We start from the raw sequence: 22464 nt of genomic DNA on the forward strand, positions 1-22464 counted from the left end.
CCACATCCTTAATGTGATGAGACACGTTTCACCCAGTCCCTTTGTACAGAAACTATTGTGGTTGTATGTTTCTGTTATTTGGTATATATTTACTATAATACTCTGTTATTAGGTCTTAGCATGTATGAATTTTTATGTGTTAAAGAGTTTGGGGAGCATTTCCCCAAAAACCCATCAGCCATGTTTTACACCAAGAACATGTGTCAGAAGTTTATAGGATTTAGGACAAGCTCAGGAACAGGTTTCATGAATGAGGGTAGTGGATGGTTCAGCCATATTATCTTCTGTTGTTCAGTCACTCAGTTGTGTCCGACTCTTTGCGACCCCACGGACTGTAGCACACAAGGCTTCTCTGTTCTTCACTGTCTCCCAGAGTTTGCTCATGTCTGTTGAGGCAGTGATGCCATCCAACCATCTCATCCTCTGTCGTCCCCTTCTCCTCCTGCCCTCAGTCTTTCCCAGCATCAGGGTCTTTTCCAATGACTCAGCTCTTCGCATCAAGTGGCCAAAGTATTGGGAGTTTGAGCTTATCATATACTTATCATATACATATTATCTAGCATATCGTATACTCTTTACCAAGAATCTACTCTAGATAAAGCCATTTGAAACTCCAACAACCCCTGACTGGGGGCTCTCACAAAATTGGACTCATCCCGGGGAGGATTTGCTCCTCACCTGTTGGTCTGTAGTCATCTTTGGTAGGACTTATGCTTTGAGTCCTGATCTGAACACAGAGGCTGTGGACACTGGGGACTAGGAACAGAGCCTGATGATGGCCAGGAGTCAGATGCCTTTAAATGTTTACTTCTGAGCCAGTCTTGATGCAGGGCTTCTGTTTGGAAGTTGTCATTCATTGGCCCTGTCAGCAGATGTCACAAGGCGGATAGCTGTGAGTGATGACATGTTGCAGGGGGACACAAGATTGGAAAATCACTGGAGTGGGGCAAGGGAGACAAATGGGCACTTTCTGTTTTAATGAAAATTTTTAGCAGTGAGAGGATGTAATTCAGAGATGATTTAAGATACAAAATGTACCTTTGAACTTACTGTTAATGTTTCTTATTTTTCCCAGACTATAGAAGTAGAAAAGTTGGAGGATACAGACAATTACAAAGAAGAAAACAATTACCCACCATTCCACCACCCAGAGATAAGCTTTTATCTATGCACATATTCCTACATGTAGCATATATTATATAAATATCATATACTTAATGTTTTAGAAATATTTTATTTAGAAACTTTTAATAATTATGACAGCAATACAGGCTTGCTGTAGAAAACTTGAGCAGAGATGACGGTCTCCCCAACCACCTCATGGAAGGTCAATGTGGATATCTGGTGTGCATTCTTCTAGATATGTTCTTCACACACGTACTCCCTGCAAATTATTTTATTTACTCATCTATTCTTTCTTATAGCCATTTGGCCATAGATTTCCAATATCTTCTTCCAGTTCCCTGTCCTGGTGCCTGATTGGCTCAATTAATGAGCTCACCTTGCTGAATATACTGAGGCCACTGGTTCAATAGCTGGCTAGCACCCTTCTGAACCACAGCCCATAAGGGCTTGCCCATGGGACTGGCCACTGAACATGGATGGGAGCAACAGTCTACTTTCCTTTCTGGGACAAGGAACTTCTCACAGGGAGTCTGTAGAGGACCCTGGGAGCAGGGTGGGTCCCTTACCCCCATCCTCCCTGTTCAGGGCATCAGACTCAATAATTCCCACCCTGTCACAGGGAGCCTCTAGATGGTGACTGTGGTTGGCTTCACAGATGCTACCTATGTTTAAGTTGATTTAAAGAAATGAAAGCTATGTTATGTCTCAGCATTTGTTGTTGCACATTCATATGTACTGGAGAAGGAAATGGCACCCCACTCCAGTGTTCTTTCCTGGAGAATCTCATGGACAGAGGAGCCTGGTAGGCTGCAGTCCATGGGGTCACTAAGAGTCGGACACGACTGGGCGACTTCACTTTCACTTTTCACTTTCATGCATTGGAGAAGGAAATGGCAACCCACTCCAGTGTTCTTGCCTGGAGAATCCCATGGACAGAGGAGCCTGGTGGGCTGCCATCTATGGAGTCGCACAGAGTCGGACATGAACTGAAGGGACTTAGCAGCAGCATTCATTATGTATTCCAAACTTGTACTTGAACAACCTCCCAGAAACTCTGGAAAGATAGCTTCTGAGTTGGCTTCTAATGTGTCTGAAAAGTTTTGGTGGTGTCTGGAAGCATGAAGAAGTTGACCCGTCTCATCTCTCCTGCAACATGTTGCTTACAGGCATTACCCACCTCCTCAGAAGGGTCATGGCAATATTAACGCTGGTTCGGCTACTGACAGGAGAACTTGGGATTTCCCAGCGCTCTCTTAATTCTGCCATCAGCTGGGCTTAACACCACCCCCTCGTCCCTCTCCGCTTCCCCTGTCTTCCTCTCTCTACCTTCTGGAGGGTAGTGCAGTTGGAAACCCACACTTTTCTGTGTGCTCTCCCAATTGTTAAATGCAGCTAATTAACTGAATTTTCCAAAACTCTAGGCAGGTGGAGAAACCCACATCTATGGGCTAACATTTGACACCATGGCACTGTAGGACTATATTCCAACCTCCCCATCAAGTTACATTGTTTTTTCATAATTTCAGAGAATCTCTCTCTGAAATCCCAAAGTTCTTATCTTGCCTATCTCATGTGATTTATAGGCCAATCGGATGAGTAGTTATTTTAAACACCCTTTAGTTTACTCTTTAAGAGGGCTCATGGGCTGACTTGAAAACAAAAGGTGACTGTTTTGAAGATGCTTTTAATGTATGCTAAAGACATTTCATTTAAGGAACAAAAACCAAAAACCAAAACAAAAACCACTTACTCGGAGAAGGCAATGGCACCCCACTCCAGTACTCTTGCCTGGAAAATCCCATGGATGGAGGGGCCCGGTGGGCTGCAGTCCATGGGGTCTCAAAGAGTCGGACACGACTGAGCAACTTCACTTTCACGCATTGGAGAAGGAAATGGCAACCCACTCCAGTGTTCTTGCCTGAAGAATCCCAGGGATGGGGGAGCCTGGTGGGCTGCCGTCTATGGGGTTGCACAGAGTCGGACACGATTGAAGTGACTTAGCAGTAGCAGCATGGTACTTACTACATGTTAATTATAAACATAATTAAGACTGGAATTTTAAAAAAGAATTTGTTAACCACAAGGCAAATTAAAAACATAATTAAATAAAGTGTTTCACATTCTAAAAAAAAAAAACAAAAAACAAAAACCAAAACCAAATTCTGTGGTTTTGTAAAGAGAGGCCAAATGGAAATTAAACTTCTTATGGAAGTATCAGTGGGCATGCTCACCTCCCTAACATAAATTCAAGCCTACGTGATTTGAGTGTTATGATGCTATTTATCTCTTTGAACAGAGTAAAATGGTAGTGTATGTGACAAAATTACAACGTTGTGTAGTTCCTTTCTCCATTATTAGAGTCTAAAGCTCCTTTTTCTACATGAAATAAGGGTGACAATTATAGAGAAGCACATCAGATGCTTTCCCTAGTACCTGCTCCCCGCCCCATGTCTTTCTCCTGCTTCCTCAGTACATTCTAAAACTGCCTGCAAGGTCCAAGGAAATGTATTGTGGTCTCAAAGCTGTCAATGCTAACTACTGGTTCATCTATTTTTCTGGCTCATCACCTTTTTCTTCTGAAGGATTAATCAGCTCTCAAGACTCTAAGATGTAAGAATAAGCCTGATGCTGTAAGGATGAGAGGAAAAACGAGTGAATGGAATGTGGCCATAGTTGCTGGCTTCATGCCTATATGTTCCTGTCACTGGGATGACATCTATGATAAAATCCATTTCTTTTATGGGAATTTCTTTTTACAGAAGTACAGAGGCGCCACATGTCAGTAACTTAGTTCCCAGATTAGTGAAGACCTTGAAATCCTGTCCTCTATAAAACCGTGGGAAGTTTCCCTTCCAAAGTCAATTCAAATATCTGACAATTAGAAAAAAATTCTAGTGGGGGTGGGTAGAGCTTAATAAGATCTAATTCTAAAAGCTATGCAGTGTTATGTTTAATGTAAGGGCAAACCATATCTTAGAGGATCACAAAAACTATTCCCTGGAACCATATTTATTTCTTCACAGTTCTTCATGACAGTTGAGCAGGGTGTGAAAGTCACAGATGAGGGGGTTGCATCTGTACTTGCACTTGTGTCTGTTGGTAAAGATTCTCTAAGTACAGGGTTCCTGTCAGCAGCCAATAATGCCCTTGCTGTTGCTATCTTTTATCTCTATCACAGTTCCAGAAGCCTCAGGTTTTCAATTGCAGCATGTTCCTATTGTGATGTATATTGCCAAAAATTTAACAAGAAATAATCTTAGGAGGTATACAAATGGTTTTTAAAGTTTAGGTGGCTATATATTTAAAGTAGTTGAAAAAAATACAGCTAGAACACCAAACCGATCTATTCAGATATTGTATAACTCTTTGAAATAAAGTAGATGTTTTAAATGAAAGTAAGGAGCCTGACGGCCGACAGTCCACAGGGTCGCAAAGAGTCGGACACAACTGAAGCAATTTAGCATGCATGCACACACACATTAAGTAAATAATAGTTTGAGTGATACATGAATATGGCAAAAAGCATACGCATGGTATGGAAATGACCGCAGCATGAGAAACTGTGAGTTAATGGAGTCTCCCTGGGTCTAGCAGGCTGATGCTGTTTATCTGTCTCAGTGTTTGGCTGCGTTGGGTCTTAGTGGCAGCCTCTGGGACTTGTTGGTGGGGCCTGTGAGTTCAGTGGTTGCTGCACTCTGGCTTGGTTGCCCTGTGACATGTGGGATCTTAGTTCCCCAACAAGGCATCAAACCTGCTTCCCTTGCATTGCAAGGCAGATTCCTAACCATTGGACCACCAAGGAGGTCCCAGGGTGATACTGTTTTTTAACTTTAAAATTTCAATCTGATTAAGGTAGACCTCAAAGATCAAGATAGATAATCCCAGTGATTTAACATCATGGGGAGCCTGAAGAGAATGTTCAGTCAGCTGTTGACCTTATCTTTCGATTTACCACCTGCTGTATCTTAGGTTCGGTTGTAGGCACCTTATTTTATATAATAGTGCAGACTCTGGATTTCTGACTCTATATTTTTTGTGTGTGTGAGCTCAAATTTGTGTGAACTCAGATTTACTCAACCAACATGAACCTATTTTTTCACATGTAAAGTGGGGGAAAATAGTACGTGGCTTGGGAGGTTCTTCTTAAGATTAATAAGCCAAAACACACCAGGGATATAGGCTGTTACCAAATGAAGCATTGGACAAATACTAGCTGTTACAGTTTTGGGCTTCCCCAATGGTTCAGTGGTAAAGAATCTGCCTGCAATGTAGCAGCTGCAGGAGGCACAGGTTTGATCCCTGGGTTGGGAAGATCCCCTGGAGGAGGCCATGGCAATCCACTCCAATATTTTTGCCTGGAGAATCCCATGAACAGAGGAGCCTGGTGGGTTACAGTGCGTAGAGTCGCAAAGAGTTGGACATGACTGAAGTGACTTAACATGCACATACTCACACATGATTGTTTTATGTTTCTTAAAAGTTGTGTAAAGATAGTGGTTTATATATAAAATTTCATTTATCATGCCACAAAAGAGCTTATTTAAAATAAATGCTTGGCGAATCCCACTGTGAAGCAATAATTACTATGAAATGTACTGTACTTTTGGACAGAATGGGCTGAAGGTGAGGCTGTTCTTAGAAACACTTAAGTTCTGTAAAGTTTTAAAGGCATTTATTTTCACTGTTTCTCACCGTGACTTGGCACAAAGAAAGGTACTTTAAAAAATAATATAAATTAGCTCGGGATTCTTGAAGGCAAATATTCCAAACTGTATGTGTAAGACTTCAGGATGATGGTCTGTATAATGAGAAAAAGTACTTCTACATTTCTCCTGGGAATTTTTTAGAGGAACTCTAGGTATGGCACTTGAAAATGAGGTTTTGGTTTCCATTGTCTTTAGCATCACCTGAATGGAATGCAATTTCATTCTTTAAAAAGTTTGTAAGATATCAAACATCTTGCAGTTAGGTATGTCATATATTTTTACTTGGAAGAGGGTTGTTTTTTTTTTTCTTTTAATTAATTCAGTTCAGCTGCTCAGTCGTGTCCAACTCTCTCTGACCCCATGGACTGCAGCATGCCAGACTTCCCTGTTTATCACCAGCTCCTGGAGACTACTCAAACTCATTTCCATTGCGTTGGTAATGCCATCCAACCATCTCATCCTCTGTCATCCCCTTCTCCTCCCACCTTCAGTCTTTCCCAGCATCAGGGACTTTTCCAATGAGTCAGTTCTTCGAATCAGGTGGCCAAAGTATTGGAGTTTCAGCTTCAGCCTCAGTCCTTCCAATGAATATTCAGGACTGATTTCCTTTAGGATGGGCTGGTTGGATTTCCTTGCAGTCCAAGGGACTCTCAAGAGTCTTCTCCAACACCACAGTTCAAAAGCATCAATTCTTTGGGCTCAGCTTTCTTTATAGTCCAACTCTCACATCCATACATGACTACTGGAAAAACCATAGCTTTGACTAGACATCCCTTTCTTGGTAAAGTAATGTCTCTGCTTTTTAATATGCTGTCTAGGTTTGTTATAGCTTTTCTTCCAAGGAGCAAGTGTCTTTTAATTTCATGCGCTGCAGTTAACTAATTAATTATTTGATTTTTGTCTGTGCTCGGCCTTCATTGCTGTGTGCAGGCGTTCTCTGGTTGCGGCGGGCAGGGGTTGCTCTCTCGTTGTGGGGTGCGGGCTTCTCACTGCGGTGGCTTCTCTTGTGGAGCACAGGCTGTAGGGCACTTGGACTTCAGTAGTTGCAGTGCGTGGGTTTAGTTGCTCCATGGCAGGTGGGATTTTCCTGGGCCAGAGACTGAACCCATGTCCCCTGCATTGGCAGGTGGATTCTTAACCACTGGACGCCAGGGAAGTCCCTGGAAGAGTATTTTGATTCTAGCTGTTTAGGTAGGGCTACATGTAGAATCGCAGAATTTTTAGAGTTGGAAGAAACCTGAGGTATTGTTGAGTCACCTCCTTCCTGGTCTTTCTGTCACAGAACCCTACTGAAGTTCACCAACTTGTCCATGTTCCCCAGCTAGGTGGTGATTCTTCTAATGTACTACCACCCCAGGTCTGATTCTGTTTAGACTGGTCACTCATTAAGCTTCCACATCCTAAGTTTCTTAGTCCTGTCAAATTCCTTACGCATTTATTGCTTCTTTGTCCAAAAAGTATAAAAGCTGCGTGCTTTGACTACTTCTTAGGCCCCATTTCTGTAAGACCTTCATATGCCCAAGTTAAAATTAGTTTCTCTTTTCTCCCGTCAATCAGCCTGGTGTCAATTTTATTATTAGTGCAGCCACAAGAACTCAAGAAGAGTAGAAGGGGAAATTTCCCCTCCCCGACCATGCATAAGGGTGAGAGAGCCTTAAAACCATGGAGAATTGCCAGACAGGACCTGCGTGGCTGGGTGTTCAGGAATTTTCTTTTCCTGACTTCGGTGACAGTGGGAGACTTTCCCAACGAGAACCTGGAGACAAATAACTGATAGAAAAATTATCCTGGTACTTCTTTTCATGAAGAAAGAGAAAAGTTTTACCATGCTGAAGACCAAACCCCTGATTTATAAAGGGGTTGATTTCTACTTTGCAATTGCAAAGAAGAAAGGATAAAAATATCCATGTTGATTAAATCTCTGGGTATTGTGCTCCATTTCTCTTTTCATCTCTTGCCTGTAGGTTTATGGTCCCAGCAGCCTTGATTAGTTCATGATGTTCATTTTATTTGTTTATTTATGTTGAGCTCCACTCTGTACCACTCTCTGGCACAACTTGTTTGATGCACCCTAAATATTAAAGAGCTAATCTTTCCTACTGACAACAATAAAGAGGAGGAAGTATTTGGGCCTTCTCTCTGTGCCTAAATGTCTCCCTAAATGAATCTCAATTCACAAATAGAGGCTTTGGATTAAAACAAGCCATGCTTACCTATATGGGGAAAGAATCTAAAATCGAATGGTGTATGTATATGTATAACTGATCCACTTTGCTGTATCCCTGAAACTAACAGGATTGTAAATCAACTATACTCCAATGAGAATTAAAAAAGCAAACAAACAAAAAAACAAGTCCTCTTGAGACAGTTCTGAAAGGGGAAGTATCAGACACTCAGTTTTAGTATGAAATACATCGGTTTTCTCCCAACACCAAGTTGAAAGCTACACTTATGAAGCGATTTACCTATTTTGGGAGTGGAGAAGGAAGTGGAAGTAGGGCAAAGGAAGAGGGTATTGTGGCTCACAGGGGCACTTTGGACAGTTCAGAACACACCAGAGAATTGCTGGTGGTGCCTGGATGCTGGCTCTGGGAGAAGACTGAGGAGACTGGTGATTTAGTCCAGTGTAAGAAGAGCTTCTTTAATTAAGGAATAATTGTATGGATATTTTAATTTTTGCTCCTTTGTATTTATTAGATCCTGTGTAGAATAATTCTATGTGTTTGTTAGAAAATCATCCAGAAATAGCCTGGTGGGACTTTTGCTCTTGCATTTAGAGAGCTGTCTGGTGGGAGAAAGATGATGCCCAGCAAATTGGACATTTGCACAGGGAAATTTTTGCCTTGGCCCGCTGTGCTGTTAACCTTCCACCTGGTGGCTAATTGCCTGTGGATCTCAAAAGCTGAAGCTAATTAGAAAACGAAAACTTAGAAATCTCAGTAAATGGGACATTCTGAAGATCTTTAGAAAACTTTTGTTTCCTCCCAAAGCAAGTTTCACTAACATTTATCTTTTGCTATTATGAAAGAAAGTATGATCTAAATGTCCTTGCATGAGTAAGTCTCCAAGATATATTTTGCCTTATTAATATTATTAGTATTTTTTGGCCACACTGTGTAGCATGTGGGATCTTTATTCTCTAACCAGGGGTTGAACCCATGCCCCTGCATTGGGAGCACTGAGTCTTAACCACTGGTCCAGCAGGGAAGTCCCTTCTGAGGTTAAGACAACAAAATAGGTTTCAGGACTAAGCCTTAAGCATGATGCACACACACACACACACACACACACACACACACACACACACACTGTTACAGATCCTCTATAAGTAAATACAAGAATACAGGGATGTAAAGTAGCTGTCACAGAAGAACTATACATAAAAGATCTTAATGTCCCAGATAACCATGATGATGTGATCACTCATCTAGAGCCAGACATCCTGGAATGCAAAGTCAAGTGGGTCTTAGGAAGCACCACCACGAACAAAGCTAGTGGAGGTGATGGAATTCCAGTTGAGCTATTTCAAATCCTAAAAGATAATGCTGTGAAAGTGCTGCACTCAATATGCCAGCAAATTTGGAAAACTCAGCAGTGGCCACAGGACTGGAAAATGTTAGTTTTCATTCCAATCCCAAAGAAAGGCAATGCCAAAAATGTTCAAACTACCACACAATTGCACTCATTTCACACGCTAGTAAAGTCATGCTCAAAATTCTCCAAGCCAGGCTTCAACAATATGTGAACTGAGACCTTCCAGATGTTCAAGTTGGATTTAGTAAAGGTGGAGGAACCAGAGATCAAATTGCCAACATCCATTTGATCATTGAAAAAGCAACAGAGTTCCAGAAAAACATCTACTCTGCTTTATTGATTACCCCAAAGCCTTTGACTGTGTGTATCACACCAAACTGTGGAAAATTCTTAAAGAAATGGGGATACCAGACCACCTGATCTGCCCCATGAGAAATCTGAATGCAGGTCAAGAAGCAACAGTTAGAACTGGACATGGAACAATAGACTGGTTCCAAATAGGGAAAGGAGTACGTCAAGGCTGTATATTGTCACCCTGCTTATTTAACTTCTATGCAGAGTACATCATGAGAAATGCTGGACTGGAAGAAACACAAGCTGGAATCAAGATTGCCGGGAGAAATAGCAATAACCTCAGATATGCAGATGACACCACCCTTATGGCAGAAAGTGAAGAGGAACTAAAAAGCCTCTTGATGAAGGTGAAAGTGGAGAGTGAAAAAGTTGGCTTAAAGCTCAACATTCAGAAAAACGAAGATCATGGCATCCGGTCCCACCACTTCATGGGAAATAGATAGGGAAACAGTGGAAACAGTGTCACACTTTTTTTGGGGGGCTCCAAAATCACTGCAGATGGTGACTGCAGCCATGAAATTAAAAGACGCTTACTCCTTGGAAGGAAAGTTATGACCAACCTAGATAGCATATTCAAAAGCACAGACATCACTTTGCCAACAAAGGTCCGTCTAGTCAAGGCTATGGTTTTTCCTGTGGTCATGTATGGATGTGAGAGTTGGACTGTGAAGAAGGCTGAGCGCCAAAGAATTGATGCTTTTGAACTGTGGTGTTGGAGAAGACTCTTGAGAGTCCCTTGGACTGCAAGGAGATCCAACCAGTCCATTCTGAAGGAGATCAGCCCTGGGATTTCTTTGGAAGGAATGATGCTAAAGCTGAAACTCCAGTACTTTGGCCACCTCATGCAAAGAGTTGACTCATTGGAAAAGACTCTGATGCTGGGAGGGATTGAGGGCTGGAGGAGAAGGGGACGACAGAGGATGAGATGGCTGGATGGCATCACCGACTCGATGGACATGAGTCTGAGTGAACTCAGGGAGTTGGTGATGGACGGGGAGGCCTGGCGTGCTGCGATTCATGGGGTCCCAAAGAGTCAGGCACGACTGAGCGACTGAACTGAACTGAACTGAATGCATTCATTTCTTTTGCGTAAGCATCTAGGATTGGAATTGCTGGTTCTTATAGTATCTGTTCAGTTCAGTCCATCACCAACTCCCCGAGTAAATATTTTTTTCCAGCCTGTGGCTTGTCTTTTTATTGTCTTAACAATAAAAAGTGGTTTTGAAGCAGAAGATTTAAATATTGATGCAGTCCAATTTATTAATTTTAAAACATTAAAAAAATCAGTTGTATTTTTTGTGTCTTACTTAAGAAATACTTGCCTAACCAAAACCCTAAAATTTTTTTTGATTTCTTTTATTTGTAAGTTTTATGGCATTAACCCTCGTGTGTGTGTGTGTGTGTGCACGCGCGCACGCACAGTTGCTCAGTTGTGTGTTTGACTCTTTGTGACCCATGGACTGTAGCCACCAGGCTCCTCTGTCCATGGTATTTTCCAGGCAAAAATACTGGAGTGAGTTGCTATTTCCTACTCCATAACAATAGCAACAACAAAATAAATCTGACCTTAGACACTGACACTGAACTTGGAGATATAAAATGGCAGGAAGTTAATGCTTGCTGCCCATCAGAGATGGCATGCTGGGGGTTAAGTTGTAATCTCTTTGTAGGACTAGTTCTTATAAAGTAAAGACAGGATATCCCTCTTGCTGGTATGAAAAGAAGAAATATTTATTGATTTTATACCAGATGCCCAGGATCCAATTCTTCTGTCTTTTGATTGACAGTGTGACCCTTACCTGAGATGCATCCCAATTTCAGCAGATAAGACAACATAATTGTGCATTTATTTGCCACCTGCCTTCCACAGAAGCAGGTGGAACTCAAGCCAAGCACAAAGCTGAGTCAGGTCAGAAGGGCATCAGTGTTCATAGTCTGAGTCTATTCCCCAGAGCATATGGTCTATTTTAGGAGACAAAGACTTGATTAACCGAGCTGGCCCCGGTTCCAACAGAAAACAGAGCAAGAGTGTTGCAGCAGGGCACATAGGACTGGTGGGCGGGTTGCGTGATTTACTGTTTGGCAAGTTACCTGAGCGTCAGCTGCCCCCCTCCCCAATATCAACATGGAAAATGGAGTCTTCACAGCCATTTTGCTCCGCTTATTGAAGTTGAGTTGCTTATACTTCAGTCGGATTTGCTGAGCTGCACCTCCTTTTGGCCTACGTGCTAATAGATTTTTGTTGACTTGGATTGTCCTGCACTGAATTCCTTCAGCAATCAATCTATTACACAAATTCTACTCCTTTCTTCACGTGGAAACTGTGTGGTAGCACAGTTAACAGGGGCTGTGTTCTTTGGAGCAGAGTTCCCATTGTTGTTTGTCTAAGTCCTATCTAATCTTGCCTTCCCAAGGTGCAAAGTCTGGGAGATAAGGGCTACCATTCACAAAAACTAGCTTCTGATTGTTATCAGTCAGTTTATTCTGAGAGCATTTCCCCCCATCATTGTTTGTGAAATTGATTAAGACTAAGTAAAATTCAGATCAGATCAGATCAGATCAGACGCTCAGTCGTGTCCCACTCTTTGTGACCCCATGAATCGCAGCACGCCAGGCCTCCCTGCCCATCACCAACCCCCGGAGTTCACTGAGACTCATGTCCATTGAGTCAGTGATGCCATCCAGCCATCTCATCCTCTGTCGTCCCCTTCTCCTCCTGCCCCCAATCCCTCCCAGCATCAGAGTCTTTTCCAATGAGTCAACTCTTCTCATGAGGTGGCCAAAGTACTAGAGTTTCAGCTTTAGCATCATTCCTTCCAAAGAAATCCCAGGGCTGATCTCCTTCAGAATGGACTGGTTGGATCTCCTTGCAGTCCAAGGGACTCTCAAGAGTCTTCTCCAACGCCACAGTTCAAAACCATCAATTCTTTGGCGCTCAGCCTTCTTCACAGTCCAACTCTCACATCCATACATGACCACAGGAAAAACCATAACCTTGACTATATGATTTCGGTGTTGACCATCAGGTGATGTCCATGTGTAGAGTCTTCTCTTGTGTTGTTGGAAGAGGGTGTTTGTTATGACCAGTACATTTTCTTGGCAAAACTCTATTAGTCTTTGCCCTGCTTCATTCCGTATTCCAAAGCCAAATTTGCCTGTTACTCCAGGTGTTTCTTGACTTCCTACTTTTGCATTCCAGTCCCCTGTAATGAAGAGGACATCTTTTTTTGGGTGTTAGTTCTAAAAGGTCTTGTAGGTCTTCATAGAACCATTCAACTTCAGCTTCTTCAGTGTTACTGGTTGGGGCATAGACTTGAATTACTGTGATATTGAATGGTTTGCCTTGGAAATGAACAGAGATCATTCTGTCGTTTTTGAGATTGCATCCAAGTACTGCATTTCGGACTCTTTTGTTGACCATGATGGCCACTCCATTTCTTCTGAGGGATTCCTGCCCGCAGTAGTAGATATAATGGTCATTTGAGTTAAATTCACCCATTCCAGTCCATTTCAATTCGCTGATTCCTAGAATGTCGACATTCACTCTTGCCATCTCCTGTTTGACCACTTCCAATTTGCCTTGATTCATGGACCTGACATTCCAGGTTCCTATGCTATATTGATCTTTACAGCATCGGACCTTTAGGAAATGTTAAAACTCTGAAAGAATCATGGTGGAAAAAGAAACCTTAATTTATCTTAGAGAGCATTTCCAATGAATTCTATCTCAGATGAAAAATAACATACAGCATGAGATGCTCCCCTAAATAAGAAAACTGTGTATAGATGTGCATGGGTGTGTGTTTGTATAGGGTGTGTGTGTGTGTGTGTTTATGGCCAGGGCTCTCTCCCCAACACTAATGTTAACTCAAGAATATTAGGCCGGGACTTCCTTGGAGGTCCAGTGGTTAGACTCTGCTCTTTCAGTTCAGGGGGTGCAGGTTCGATCCCTGGTCAGGGAGCTAGATTTCACATGCTGTGTGGCCAAAAAAAAGAAAAGAATTTTAGGCTGGTTATTAGCATTGAATTTGACCTTGAAGCTCACCCAACTTCAAACCTTAAATTTTGCAGGTGAGGAAGCTGGGTTCAGAGTGGTGAGGTGACCATTCTAAGATTCCACAGCCCCTATGTAGCAGTGACCAGAGGAGCTCAGATTCCAAGGTTTTAATCTTTTGAGGGGTTTCCTTACCTAGTGTAAAAAGTGCATGGCATAGGCTTTGTTTTAAACGGTTTCTTTTCAAAACGCTGTCTTTCTCTGATTAAAATTTGACTTGCCATCTTTATTTGCTCAGGACACAGGGTCTCTGGAACTCAGGACTTCGGCAGAAACCAGGGGAATTCAGGAAAACCAGGATGAGTCTGTGACCCTGTTGCAAGGGTTTGCAGCTTTTCATCTGGATGGTTTTGTCCTGTTTCCTGGTGACCTGTGACTTCTGGCCCATGCTACATGAAAGGAAACAGATAACTCTGTTCTGTGACAAAGAAGAGACAAGTTGTGACTCCCTCTGGGCTGTGAGCACCCAAATCCTGCTCCCCTACACCCAGTTCAGTCTGTCCTTTCAGGCTCAGGCACCTCCTTTCCCACCTTCCCTGACCACCGTGGTGGTTGTCAGACACGTCAGTGATTGATAGGGATGATTTCTGTACGAACCATTTCACCCTATGCCATCAAGCACTGCAGTGATTTACTCAAGGTCTCTGATTTCACGTGGATGGGTTTCGTCCCTTCGAAGATCTTGCGAGCCCCTTGAAGGCAGGAGGTAAGGCCACTGTGTCCTGGACAGGTGAGGATCCTGGCCTCTGGAGCCCATTTGGTTCAGAGTCCTGGTGCTCTGCGCTTTGTTAGTGAAGTAATCTGGGCAAGTCATGTAAAACTCTATTTCTCAGTTTACTTCTGTAAACTGGAGAATAATAGTACTCACTTCCGGAGGTGTCATGAGAATTCACTGATACCCACAAACTGCATATAGTAGCACCTGACACATGGCACATTAGCTACCACGAGTGGGGTCTCAGTCGATTCTGTGCTTGTTGGCTGATTTGAATGCATATTCACATGGCTAATATCCTTACCTTTAACTTTGACTTGCAAGTTCTGCACTTTGAAAGTGAGCCTTGATGACCTAGAGGAGTGGGATGGGAGTTGGGAGGGAGGCTCACTAGGGAGGGGATAATATAATTATGCTCATATGTGTTTATGGCAGAAACCAGTACAACATTGTAAAGCAATTATCCTCCAATTATGAAAAATATTTTGAGAGAAATTGCAATGGAATTTAAAAAAGAAGTGATCCTGGTGGTGGAGAACATTCCTTGCCACCTAGGCTGTTAAAGGATTCTGTGGGGTTCGTTAGAATTCTAACTGCACTGGAGCTTGCCTTGAAATAGAATCTTTAAGCATAAGGCCATCTGAGAGTGTCCGCTTGAAGATTACTCTTTATAAGTAATGCTTTTCCATCTTTGAACTGACCATTTAGTATCAGCAAGTTATCAATTAAAAATAGTTTAAGAGCATGTTAAAAGGACAGCTAATTTTAATTCATTGGAATGGATCTTTATTTTATTTGATACATAATTTCAGTTTTATGGCTGAAATAAAAGGTTAAAGCTGATAGGTAACTGAAACAGAATATGTGCAAAGTGGGAACTTAACTTTTAATTTTTTATATACCTTGGTGTAATTAATAAAACATTTCTTACAGCAGAATTGCATGACTGGATGAATCCATGAACTCCCTGAGTGTCAAAGCAAATCAGATTACTTCAATCCTCATCTAAGGAATAAACTGCTCAAATTGCAGGGGCTGGTAAATTCTTGACTTTGCAACAAAGAATCTGTACTCTCTTTGGAAGAAGGAATAAACATTTTCTGCATTCTTTTTACCTGTAAGAAATCCAGCCAAAGCTGATGACAGCGTATGTTAATGTACTTGTCTGCCCAGCCCCTTCACCCTCTTCCTATGTTAAGCGAGGTTTCCCTCGTGGCTCAGATGGTAAAGCATCTGACTGCAATGCAGGAGATGAGATAGAATTCAATCCCTGGGTTGGGAAGATCCCCTGGAGAAGGGAATGGCTACCCACTCCAGTATTTTTGCCTGCAGAATTCCATGGACAGAGGAAGCTGGTGGGCTATAGTCCACTGGGTCACAAAGAGTTGGACACGACTGACTAACACTTTCACTTTCTGTTAATGGAGCACCTCCCCCTTCTTTGGGGTACAGCCTTTTCTCCCCTCCAACTGTGTACCGGGGGCTGCCCTTCATAAGACCCCAAATTCCTGACCCCTGCCATAGGTACCTGGTCAACCTGGGTCCTACATGTCTGTATGAGTTTCTAGGACTGCTATAACAAAATATCACAGAGCAGGTGGCTTACCATAACACCGTTAGAAGTCAAAAGTCAAGATGTTGTCAAGGCTGGCACCTCTGGGAGGCCCTGAGAGGGAATCTGCTCCACATCTCTTGCACCTTCTCGTGTGTGTGTTTGTGTGTATGTGTGTGCTCAGTCTTGTCCGACCCTTTGTGACCCCATGGACTGTAGCCTGTCCATGGGATTTCTCAGGCAAGAATCCTAGAGTGAATTGCCATTTCCTTCTCCGGGGATCTTCCTGATCCAAGGACAGAACCCGTGTCTCTCACGCCTCCTGCATTTGCAGGCAGATTCTTTGCCACTGCACCACCGGGAAGCCATAGCTTTTGGTAGTTGCTGGTGATCCTTGACATGCCTTGGTTTGTAGATGCATCTGTCGAATTACAACCTCTGTCATCACATGCTATTCTCCCTGTGTGTGTATGTCCGTGTCCAAATTTCCCTCATCTTATAAGGGCACCAGCCATTGGATTAGAGACCACTCGGATCCAGTGTGACTTAACTTAAATACATCTGCAAAGACCCTGTTTCCAAACAAGGTCAGATTCTCATGATATCAGGAATTAGGACTTGAATCTGTCTTTTGGGGACAGAATTCAACCCACCACACCTTCTTCCCCATGGTGAGTGGTCCAATATAATCATTGTACCCAAACTGGGCCAGTTGGAGTCTCCCATTGAAGCTTTGGGGAACATCCTTTTTTCCCCCTCTCTTCCTTCCTTTCTTCTTCTTCTTTTAAATAAATATTTATCTATTTATTTACTTGGCTGCATAGGGTCACACGGACTTAGCTGCCCCACGGCATGTGGGATCTTAGTTCTTCCACTGGGGATGGAACCCGCATCCCCTGCATTGGAAGGCAGATTCTTAGCCACTGGACCACCAAGGAAGTCCCCATTCTTGCTCTCTGCTTGAGAAAATCGTGGCTGAGCTGCTGGCCATCATAAGCCGGGCCTTGTGGAGAAGGTTGCCTGAGAGGGTGGAGCCCAGGAGCAGAGAAAAGCAGAGAGAAAAGACAGTCCTGATGACATTCAGGTTATTATGTCCTGACTGATTTCCTTGGCTTTCTCACATGAGCCATGAGACATATTTGAGATAATTTTTCAGTAATTCTCAGCCTAAGGACCCTAAAATAATACAATTTAGAGGTCCTAGGATTTTGTGAGAAACTACCCTAAAATGGGAACGCTGTCTCCCGGAAAGCGAGGGCTTAGCCAAGTTCGCTCCAATGCACCTATAAGTTTACTTGGCAAGTAGTGATGTGTGCGGGCAGGGACAGCTCCTGTCTTCCAGGTCATGTAGAGATGCCTGCTCGCTCTGGATCACCACAGAGGTGGGTTCAAGCTCTGATTTCATTTATTTTTCTTTCCCTCTGTTGATGCAGTCCAAGCATGGGTTGGAAAAGAATTTCCAGACACAGAGCATTTCAAAAGGGAGTGAGTTTATTAAGAACAAAGGGCAGATATAATAAAACGGGCTGTACAAATGCGGTGGGCCAACCTCCTGACAGACCAGGGAAAGCTGACCGTTTTCATGGGTTAATAGCCAATGTTTACAGCTTCAGGACAAAGCAAATTTCTGCTAGAAGTTTGGTGTTAAGTGACTGGTTGGGATGCTATGGGGTATTTACTGGAGTGGGCATCTTTACTTAATTGGGAGTCAGGAAGGTTGCTAGTGATGATCAGGGGGCTTTTGGCAAGGTTACAAAGGGGTCAGTCAGCTTCAGAGGTGACCTTGGTTCTGGATTCTGCTTCTGTGGCCTTGGGGCAGGACTCAGCACCCTCCTGCAGGCTTATCCTGACCCACTATCATTTTCATATGAATTTACAAAAGAAAACTTTTCTTGAGACCCTAAGAACAAAGGAACAATGCAGAACGACGTGCTTTCCCAGGATGACACGACTGCTGTAATAACATAAGAGTGTCTGGTCCAGCTGTCTGATTTGTTGCAAGAGTACAGAGGTCACAATGCAGCATCCCCGAAAAGCTTTCTTCCATCGAGTGACACTTGGCACACAGGAGGCTAGCTTCATGTCGAACCTGCTGGACACTTTTGGCTGCAAATAGCAAGAGCTTCAATATTAAGGAGCTTCTTATCTTACATGACAAGAGATGCAGACATAGGGCTTCCTTTGGTGGCATCATTAAGTCTCTGTTGCTTCCTACGTTTCTGCTTTCCAAGTAGGGACATTCAGGTTTAAAGTTATTCATTTTTAATTGAAGGATAATTGCTTTGCCATATTCTATTGGTTTCTGCCAAATGTCAACATGAATCAGCCATGGGTATACCTCCCTCTTGAACCTCCCTCCTCATCCCAGCCCCCTAGTTTGTTACAGAGTCCTGGTTTGAGTTTCCTGAGTCATACAGCAAATCTCCAAATTCATGTTGGCTATTTTACATATGGTAATATATGTTTCCACATTATTCTCTCCAGACATCCCACCCTTCCTGACCACCCCCCCCACCCCACTGCCGTGTCCATAAGTCTGTTCTCTAGGTCTGGAACATGCAGTTTTGAGGTCATTAGCCCACTGGGGCCCCCTTTGCCTGGCAAAGCAATAAAGCTATTCTCTTCTAACTTCACCCCAAAACTCTGAGACTTAATTCGGTGCCGGGGTATGGAGGTGAGGCTGGATTCAGCTTCAACTGTCGTGGGCATAGAAAACTGGCAGGAGCCTCTTCCCTCCCTGCCAGGTTCCTGATCATGTTGCATCTGCCGCCTTGGCCACCTCTGGCTCCCTCAGTTATGTCCAGCTGCTGCTGCTTGCGTGCAGATCCCTCTTGGGCCACGACCAAACTCTTCATGGCTCCCCCATCCTCTCCAAGCACTCATGTGGGTGGTAGGGAATTCAGTGCCTGTGTGCTGGGACCATTGCAATCCCAGGACCCACAGCACCTCCCCAGGGCAGGTACCTCCAACTCTTGGTGGAACAGGCCCATATATATCCATGGACCACTGAGTGTTATGTATTACCCTGCAATAAACCTCTACGCTTTTTTGCTGTGGAAGGGTGTATTCGTTTTTGAGGACTTCTATAACCAAGTAGCACAAACAGGGTGGCTGAGACAGAAATTGTCTCACAGCTCTGGAGGACATAAAACTGAGAAGGACCCTATGATGCTTTTCTAGGTACAAAAGCCCCTCTGTGTTCCCTGTTTGTAAAAAAAGCAAGGCTTTAGTCTCCAAATCTTCCCTGGGTTCCAGAGAGCAGACTCAAACAGATTATGAATTAGGGAAGCGAGGGAATGCAGAAACAAAGGAAAATCAGTCAAGCAAGAAAAGTAATGATAGCTTAAACAATAGTTCAGATAAATTTAATATAAATTAAATTTAAAAATTAAAAGAAACTGAGCTTTCACTGCTGTGGACCCAGGTTCAATCATTGGTTGGGGACGAAGATCCCACAAGCTACAAGCCATGGCCAAAAAAAAAAATTTTAAAACACCAAGTATTGGAAAGGAGATGGAGCAATCTTACACATACGTACATTGTACAAAAGGAAACACCACTTTGAAAAACAGTTTGGCTGTTTCTTAAAAGTTAATCACATTAATCATATACTTATCCTGTGATTCATTCATGTGCTCCTAGATATTTATCTAAGAGAAATAAAATATATGTCTACAAAAATCTTCAGAAAAAAATTTAAAAACTGAAAAATAAAATATAGTTCAGATAATGAAACAGAGTCCAAGCTCCTCTTCAAGGGATTTCATAACAATCTAATGCATGTTTTTGAGTTGTTCTTCAGAAACTAAGACTTCCCACCCAGGTGGAGGTTGATGACTACATGCTGACCTTGTAGACCCTACACTGGTTAGAACCAGGCTGGTGCTTAAGAGTCCTGAAACACCACGGTGCTCCCTCACCACCAACCAATCAGAAGAAAATCATGCATCCTCCAGCCCTCACCCTAAATGTTGCCTTTTAAAAGCTTTCCCTGAGAACATACGTATACCTATGGCTGATTCATGTTGATGTAAGGCAGAAACCAACACAATATTGGAAAGCAATTATCCTTCAATTAAAAATAAAATAAAAATTCAAAAAACTCTTCCCTGAAAGCCACTGGGAGCTAGGTCTTCTGGGCATGAGCTGCCTGTTCTCCTTGCTTGGTACCTGCCTTTTAAGTAATTAAATCTGCAGTGACTCTAAGTAAGGTTGCATTCTGAAGTACAGGGATTAGGACTTGAAATATGAATTTGGCAGGAGGAACATAATTCAACCCATGACAGGGGGTTACCAAGTGTATAGTTACTGTTCCTTGTCCTCAGTTTTGTTGCTCTTTCTCCATTTATTAATATGTTAGAAAAGGTTGACACTTATATAGATTTATTTAAAGTATGGACACAGCTTTCCTTGAGGAGGACCAATGAAATGAATGTTCCCCACATTAACAAAACTAGAATTTTGGATTTTGTCTGAAAATGGCAACCAAGGCTAAGAATCTGATTTTTTTTTTAATTAAAAATTTATTTATTTATTTTATTTGACTGTACTGGGTCTTAGTGGTGTGATGTGGGATCTAGTTCCTTGACCAGGGATTGAACCCAGGCCCCCTGCACTGGCAGCGTGAAGTCTTAGCCGCTGGACCACCAGGGAAGTCCCAAGAATCTTAGAGATCCGATAAATTGTGCTATTTCATCTCGACCTTGCGTATCTGTGAATAAACCGTATTTTGTCTTTGGAATCAGTGAATTGTTTGCATGAGAATACCTCATTCTTATCTGCGTGCCCTTTAAGCAAAATGTAGTTCTGTCTTGTGACTGGATGGGCACAGCTGACACAAAGTTTGCTAGAAGAAACTGGAAAAGATAGAAATAGCAAATCTTTTCTCTAGTACTTGCTCTGATAGGAGCTGCTGTTAAGCACTGAACTCATCCAACCGCCCCTCAGTCCCACGAGGGTACTGCTGTTAACAATCATCCCATTTTCTGGTACAGAGACGAGACGATGCACAACACGGCCAGCAGATGGCGCCAGAGCTGAACTTGAATGCAGGCAGCCTCATCCCCAGCTGCTAAGACACAGGGTTGATGCTGACTGATCTGTAACCCAAAGGGCTTGTGCGTCTGCGGCACAAAAAGCCAGACTCTGACAGCCACAAAGTAAGTCTGCAGCAAAGTCAGGATTTATTGCAGCACACCAAGCAAGGGAGTGAGCAACAAGCCTCAGATCCACTCCAACTTGGTCTTTGAGTTAGGATTTTTCTTTTTTTTTCTTAAAAAGGGAAAGAAGAAAGAGACCAGGATCAATCATGTGACGTTTCTATGACTTTCCTTAATTGAGGTTTTGAAGTCAGGATATCTGTGGTTTATGATTCTCTGGCCAGGTGGTCCATGGCTTGGGGGTCTGTTAATTCATCTTGACCTGGAGAAGCAACCCGAGTTTGTGGTTAAAGGTGATATCTACAGCAGCAATTTCAGCACATTAACGATGTTATCGACAACAGCAATTTTAGTACAATAATGGTGGGATGGACCAGAGCAATTTTAGTCATCTGTCTGGTGGATTAGGTTCAATAAGCTCAGGGTTGAGATCTGAGAGGACAAGAAAGGGAACGAAATTTTAGACAGGAAGTTGAATCATAAACTCAGCTTTGAGGAGACTGTGTTTCAACACCTCACTTTAATCTTGGCCATTGCCTGCAGCCTCTCTGGGAATACACAGCCCCGGTGGGAACACAGTTACCTTGCAGGGGGCTTTTGAAGAGCTTGTTACTGGGAGCAGGGGAAACACGACTACCTCTGCAGGGAGCCTTTGAAAGAGCATGGTGTTGAGAATGGAAACCGACATGGATTCTGGTTAATTTTTGCCGCCTACGTTTCTGGCTAAGAAGCTGTCCTGATAAGATGCTAGACTCAGCCATGCGCCTGAGGCCCTGGCCCTGTCCCTATGTTGGCCCTGAAGTGTCCCCTCTCCAGGTACCCACTGGGAGCCCATCCCCTTTGGAAGTCCTCCAGCTCCACGGTCTCCCTGGCCTGTGGCTGCTGCTCTCTGAGCAGTTCTCCATTCATTAATAGCTTTCTTGGGGTTTGAGGCAGAGTAAAGAAACTAATACCTCGTGTGGAATTTGGCAGAGGAGAGGCTGGCAGGAGCAAGGTTGAAGCCAATGGCTGAGATGCACCGAGGGGATTCAGCGCCTTGCTTGTCTGGTGTCAGCCCCCAGCACCTGGCATGGCAGCATCAGCAGTGCCTTCAGGAATGGGAAGGACAGACAGACACTTCTGGTCACTGGGAAACAAATCTGAAAGCGTGGTCTCCAAGGCTATGGCGAAGCTGTGCACACGTTTTACTTGGGGAGAGGGAGGGAAAAGGGCGCCTCTGTTTCCCGTGAAGTGACACAGAGTGTGCCCCACGGAGCCCCAGTCAG

This window comes from Bos javanicus, chromosome 26, assembly GCF_032452875.1.
Source record: "Bos javanicus breed banteng chromosome 26, ARS-OSU_banteng_1.0, whole genome shotgun sequence".
In the NCBI taxonomy this organism is placed as follows: domain Eukaryota; kingdom Metazoa; phylum Chordata; class Mammalia; order Artiodactyla; family Bovidae; genus Bos; species Bos javanicus.